This window comes from Neltuma alba, unplaced genomic scaffold (assembly GCF_004799145.2).
Source record: "Neltuma alba isolate B1F8T4 unplaced genomic scaffold, ASM479914v2 tig00010924_pilon, whole genome shotgun sequence".
Taxonomy (NCBI): domain Eukaryota; kingdom Viridiplantae; phylum Streptophyta; class Magnoliopsida; order Fabales; family Fabaceae; genus Neltuma; species Neltuma alba.
In genome coordinates this window covers 32,513-39,561 of record NW_021635700.1, presented here as the reverse complement: position 1 = coordinate 39,561, position 7,049 = coordinate 32,513, and positions in this window count along the sequence as shown.

Below are 7,049 nucleotides of genomic sequence, written 5' to 3'. Positions count from 1 at the left end.
AAAAAAACACAACGTCTCTGCAAATTTCTTCGGGAATAAAAGAAGAGGGAGGGGGGGATGAAAGATCAGACGTCAACTTGAAAGCTTCCTTGGCGACAATGTCTGCGGTCTGCCAACAAATCCAGCGTTCTTATTATGCATTCTTATAATCATTTTTTCCAACAAAATTCCATCATTTTTTCTAACGTATTATAATATTCGTCAAAACCTTAACTGCCTACCAAAATGGTTTTGTAAACAGAATTTAATGAGAAAAATAATTATCCAAAGGAGACTCTATTGAACCGAAACATTTGCAAGTGAATATGTTGGGGACTAGAAAAATCTATTCCTCTATCGTTTGGCCGGGAGATTGATGCAGAAGAAGAACTTGTGCTTTTTTTGAGATTGATAAAATTGTTTTGGAGATAGAATTTCAATTGACTCAATAATTTATCAAATAATTTAAGAAAAATAATTTTTCTCTTAAACTAAACTTGATAAATATTGAGTCAGTCAAAACTCATCCCCAGTTCGACTATGCTGTGGGTGGCAAAACAATTCAACTACGGTGGGATTTGTGATTTCACAAAGTGACCTTGCCTATTTATATACAAAAACACATTAATCAGAATTAATGTTTTGGATTTTCAGAATCCATTTCATTTGAACCTTACTTTGTGGAATCACAAGTCCCAACATAGGTAATTTTTTTTTTGGGCCATCCACAGTATAGTTGAATTGGAGATAAATTTTGATCGACTCAATATTTTCCAAGTTTAGTTTAAGAACAATTGTTTTTCTTAAGTTGTTTGATAAATTATTAAGCATATTGAAATTTTATCTCTAAAAAGAAAGTATCAAAGCCTTTTTCAATATATAAGATATCAACAATCTCAAAAGAAAGCACCAAATTTATCCTCCCTTGTGTAGCCGAAAAAGTTTCCCATACCTTAATATATAAATGTTTGTTAATAGTATTGTATAGTTTAATATTCTTATTTTTAATGACTTTGGGATTTAAAATTTTCCAAAAAAGAAAAAGAAAAAAATATAGGATGCCCAATAACTAGGACAAGAAATTTTTCCAATCATATTAAGTTATAAGACTTAAAAAATTCAATTTAGAATATAACGCTTTAATGTTGTTAAAAAAGAATATAGAACTTTAATTGACTCCATAGCTTATCAAATATGACTCTATTTTTATATATAAGTTAATTGTAATTCATTCTCACATATCAAAAAATACATTAAATTAATAAAATTATCCATACTTGCCTCTATTAAAGCAAGAGTCATTGGTTATCTTACGAGTGTTTTATATTTAAGAAGAAATTTTTCTACCACATGTGACTTGTGTATTGCAACATGGTGATTTTTTTTTTTTTTGAAAAAAGTAAAAAAAACTTAGTGACTCATCAACTTAACTTCATAAATCTTGAGTCAACTAAAATTAAGTTCCGATCTAACTTCTTTTATCACAAGTCACAAGTAACATTGGCTACCCAGACAAATATATGATAAAGGTAATCAATGCACTTAAGTAAATAAATTAAGTCTTATATAACCATTATAGATCTCGTGAGCTTATAATACATCTTTTTTTTCACTAGTCAAAGTTTTTCCCCCCTAAATTATACAAAATCTCCTGAATTTTGAATCAATTATGCAAAAGCTTCTTGAGTCTCTATAGCTAATTGGATCAGGGCAAGTTTTAAGCTAGATAGATTTTATAAAGCTATTTATAAAATATTATTTCTGATTCTAATTATAAGATCTTATTTATAGATTATAAATGAGGTTTTATAATTAGGACCGTAAATAATACCTATCAATAAGTCCTCATGTTGATAGCTAAGTCTGAACTTAGACCCATACTTATGAGAGTCACATCATTAGCCATAATTTTCATTGGCTGGTCAAATTAAAATAATATTCATTATAATCTTAATATAAATCATTAATTAACTATGAGACTTAGTTTCTTTCCTTAATCAGATTTAGTATTAAAGGAAAAGGATTATGAAAATCCAAAACATTACTTATCATTGTTGTGTATTTATAAATAAGCAATAATGTTACTTTTGAAATCACAACATAATTGAATTGAAAATAAATTTTGATTGACTCAATATTTATCAAGTTTAGTTTAAGAATAACTATTTTTCTTAAATTATTGAGTCAATTGAAATTTTATCTCTGTTTAATTAGTCTGAAATTATTTCCAAACGGTTTGAAACATCTTTGAAATGTTTCTAGTAAAATTTAATTAACTAAAATTATTACTTAGGATAAAGAACCATCAAAACAATTGTTGCTCTTCATTTTTTTTACCTCTAACTTTTAGCTTCATAAGCAAGTCGTAACTTTTGAATTTTACTACGAATTATGATAGAAGAAATTTTTTAAGGATCTATTTGGTTAATATTTTTTTTCAGTTTTTTAATTTAATACTTAACTAGTTCATTACTTTCATATTTTATAATATAAATTAATTAAATTGGCAAAAAATAAAAAGTTTGAATCTTTTTAAATATCTTTCTATTTAAGAAAAAAATTTTAGTATATCTTTAAGAATATTATAGATTTATTTTTTGGGAGAATTAAGCCAAAGGACCTGTAGAGAAAAATATTTAGTAAGAAGAACCATAAAATTAGAATTATTTAAAAAAACCAACTGTTCAAATATAGATTTTAAAATACCAAATTACCTTTTCCACTTTATTTGTTGCCTTTGTGATTCTTCTGATTTTGTTTACATTTAAGAATAAAAAAAGAGTAAAATATATCAATATCCTTTCTATTTAAATTACAGAGATCTCATTTTTGTTTTGAAAATCTATATGAATATCCTTAAAATTAAAATATATATTGCACAAGCCTTCTTTCTAATTTTGAGATTTAACTTTTATTCATAACCATTACATTACAGTGTTGACTTATTAAATCATGGTGTTGACTTTTTGTTTAATTTCATTTATTTATTAAAACTTGCTTGTGAAAATATTTTAAATATATATGCGTTGGCTAAAAATATTTTACAATTGTATATATTTATTTTTAATTAAATTATAAAATTATAAAAATTCATTGACTAAAATAATATTTAAAGGAACTCACTAACCATCAATTTTTGAAATATCATATGAGAGAATATAAGAAGATTAGTTGTAGACAATTTTGTCTTTCTAAAATTATATTTTAATATATGGCCCTTTAAAATAATTCTAATTTTTACAATCCTCTGCATTAAATATTTTTTTCTATAAGTCTTTTGTTCTCATTTTTTCTTTTTTCTTTTTACATTTTTTTCTTGCATAAATTGATATCAGGGGTTAATTCTCGTTTCTTTTTTTAATTTTGTTAAAATCTTTCAAAATTAATTTTTTTAATATCCCCAACATACCTCAATTAGTATTAAAGCTATATTTTTTTTTTTTACTTTCGTATAAACCTTTCAAAAACTGTTTTGACCTCCCACATCCTAGATTAACTGGTATCAGAGTCAAATTTCTACCAATCTTCTACTTGAATAAATTCATGTATTTTTATTGTATAAAATATCACTGATAAAATAAATTGTGTTTTAATGATTTTTAACATTACAATGAATGAAAGCATATTACATCCTTTATTCTAGATTCTTGAAAAAATATTGAAATTTTCATGTATGACTAATGACTTCTTGAGCTTTTAATGATCTTAATAGGGTCGAGAGAAGTCTATGATGGGATATCATGGATCCATTGTTCAAAAATACGTTTTGGACAGATTATGATAATGGTCAAGGAAGACTTTGTTATTTAAACAATATTGCTAACCTGGTTCGTTATAATAAAAGTTTATATTTTCATCTTGAGAGTTGATGTATAGATTTTTCAAAGAAAAATTTTAAATCTTTTTAAAAGTAATTAATAATATATATTAATATATACACACACACATATATATCCACATTTGATATTCTTTTACTTTCTTAATTTTTCAGAAAAAATATGACAAGTTTCACTCATATGTAGAATATTTGAAACACAGATTTCTGAAACTATTCACTATACTTATAGTAACTCTAATAGGGCATGTGTGAAATGCCAAGCAGTTTCATGACTATATTTATATTAATCCTCATATAGGCCTCTCATTTTGAGGTGATGTTGCTTTTGTGTAGAAGACGTGGAAGGAAGCATTGATACTCCCTAAAACATCATATATTATATTTAGAATAGGATATGAAACTTAGATAGTGTACTACTCTAGGATTAAAAAGGAAAAGTTAAGAAATATGTATGATAAATGTGATTTATAATGCAAATTGAAATTAATTAGACTCTATTTGAATTCTATAAATGGTGGATTATTTAGTATCATCATGGTAGTGATCTCTTTAAGACGTAAAGTTTAGAATTCTAGAAAATAAAAAAGATTGCTTGCTGTTTTTCTAAGTTTTGTTTGATACTAGCTGAGGAATTGTTAATGATTATACACCATTTTGATTTTTCGTTTTACATAAATTGATATCAGAGTCTAATTTTCGCTTCTCTTCTACTCTTGTTGGAACCTTTCAAAATCAATCTCTTTAATATTCCTAACATATATCAATTGGCATTAAAACCATATTTCCTATCTTTTTTATTTTCGCATAAACTTTTCAAAAACTGTTTTGACCTCCCCTATCCTGTATTAACTGATATCACAGCCAAGTTTTTACCTATTCTTTACTTACATAAATCTATGTATTTTTATTATATAGAATTTCACTGATAAAATAAATTGTGTTTTAATGATTTTAGGATTACAATGAATGAAGATATATTGTATCTTTTATTCTAAATTCCTGAAAGAGCATTGAGACTTTCATGCATGGCTAGTGATTTCTTGAGCCAAATAGGAAGAAATATAAAGGCTTTTAATGATCTTAATAACGAATAGCGTGAACTTATTGGAGCGAGAGAAGTCCATGATGGGATACCGTGGATCCATTGTTTAAAAATTCATTTTGGATAGATGACGATGATAGTGGAGGAAGACTTTGTTATTTGAACAATACTGCAGACCTAGTTCGTTGTAATAAAAATTTATATTTTCATCTTGAGAGTTGGCCTGTAGGTTTTCAGGTAAAAATTTTAAATTTTTTTTAAAAGTAATTGATAACATATATTAACACACAGATATATGTCCACATTTAATATTTTTTTTTACTTTTTTAATTTTTCAGAGAAAATATGACAAGCTTTCACCACCTTGTTCAGCATATAAGATGTCATCAATCTCTAACCCAAATAACAAACAAACATATTATTTTTAATCTCTAATATATTCTCTTACAAATGTTTTGGTGTTGAATAGAGTTAACTTTAGATGAGATTTTCTCATAAATTTTGTTTATTACAGATTTACAGTACCATTTTGGTGGTAACTTAAGATTTTGATGAAGTTTATCTTTATCTATTCAAAAAAATTCTCATAACTTAATATATAAATGTTTGTTAATGTCATTGTGTTGTATAGTTTTCTTCTTTTCAATGAGTTTGGAATTTAAATTTCAAACAAAAATGTAAATAAATAGAGTATACATAGTAATATTAAGGTACAAGACTATGGAAGTTTTATTTTACAAGATAAAATTTTAATGTTGATAAAATAAATAAATAATTTTAATTGACTCAATGCATGATTAACCAAATATTTTAAAAAATTAATGATTCTTCATCTTGAATTCATAAATAATGAGTCAATTAAAATTTACCTCCAATCTTATTTGATCCCACAACGAACATTCCCCGCCAAAAAAAAAACACCACACAAATGCATGATAAAGGTAATTAATGTTTTGGATTTTCAAAATCCTTTCCATTTGAATTCAAATCAACACACATAAATAAAGCTAATTAATGTTTTGGATTTTAAAAATCCTTTCCATTTAAATTCAAGTCAATGCACATAAACAAAGGTAATTAATTTTTGGGATTTTGAAAAATCCTTCCCATTTGAATTCAAATCAATGCACATTAAAAAAGGAAATTAATGTTTTGGATTTTCATGATCCTTTCCATTTGAACTCAAATCAATGCATAAATAAATTAAGTCTCATATATTACAATTAGTTCTCTTGATCTTATTATAGTACATCTTATTACTTTTTACTAGCCAGAGCTTTTTTTTTTTTTTGGCATCGTACTAGCCAGAGCTTTTGATTGGTTTGAAGACTGAAGTTGTGAACCAATATTGATGAACTCATTATTAATGAATTTAAATTAAAGAATCATTATTTTTCACAAAGTTATCTGGTCGACCATTCTTTGAGTCAATTAAAATTATATATTATTTTTTCATCAACAATGAAATTCTATATTCTAAAATGAAACTTTCAAAGCCTCATAACTTAATATTGTTGGAAAAATTAATGTTTTGTACTAGTTTTTGGACATCCTATATTTTTCTGGTTTTCTTAAAATTTTAAACCCCAAATTCATTAAAAAGAAGAAAATTAAACTATACAGTAACATTACCAAACATTTATCTATTAAGGTCTGAGAATTTTTTTGGCCACATATTGGTGGATAAATTTCATCAAAACCTCAAGTGACTACCGAAATGAATTTAATGGAAAAAAATATGATCCCAGGGTAACTCTATTCAACATGAAATTGAAAACATTTGCAACAGATCGAGATTAATTGTTGAGAAACACCTTTTCAAATAGGAGCCGGGGTTAAGCTGCAAGCCAAAGGAGATGTTGAAAAACGGCGCAGTTAAATGCAGAACATCATCATAAAGTATCAGAGGAAAGGAAAGAGAAGGGCAAAAGGGGAAAAAAGACAAAAGTGAATGAAAACATAAAAAAGGGCATGATAATCTTATCTGTAGAATGAAAATGATTCCCCTCTTGAGATGAATCCTCATCACTAGCCTTCATTCCTTCAATTGTGCATGTTGCCATGGAGGTTATTTTTTTTATTATCATTATTTTTTCTATAAAACAGTTTAGTTGAGTTGAGTATTGGGGGTTCACCAAGTCAGATATACCTCTAGACTTAAAGAATGCTTACAGAAGTATTTACAGATCG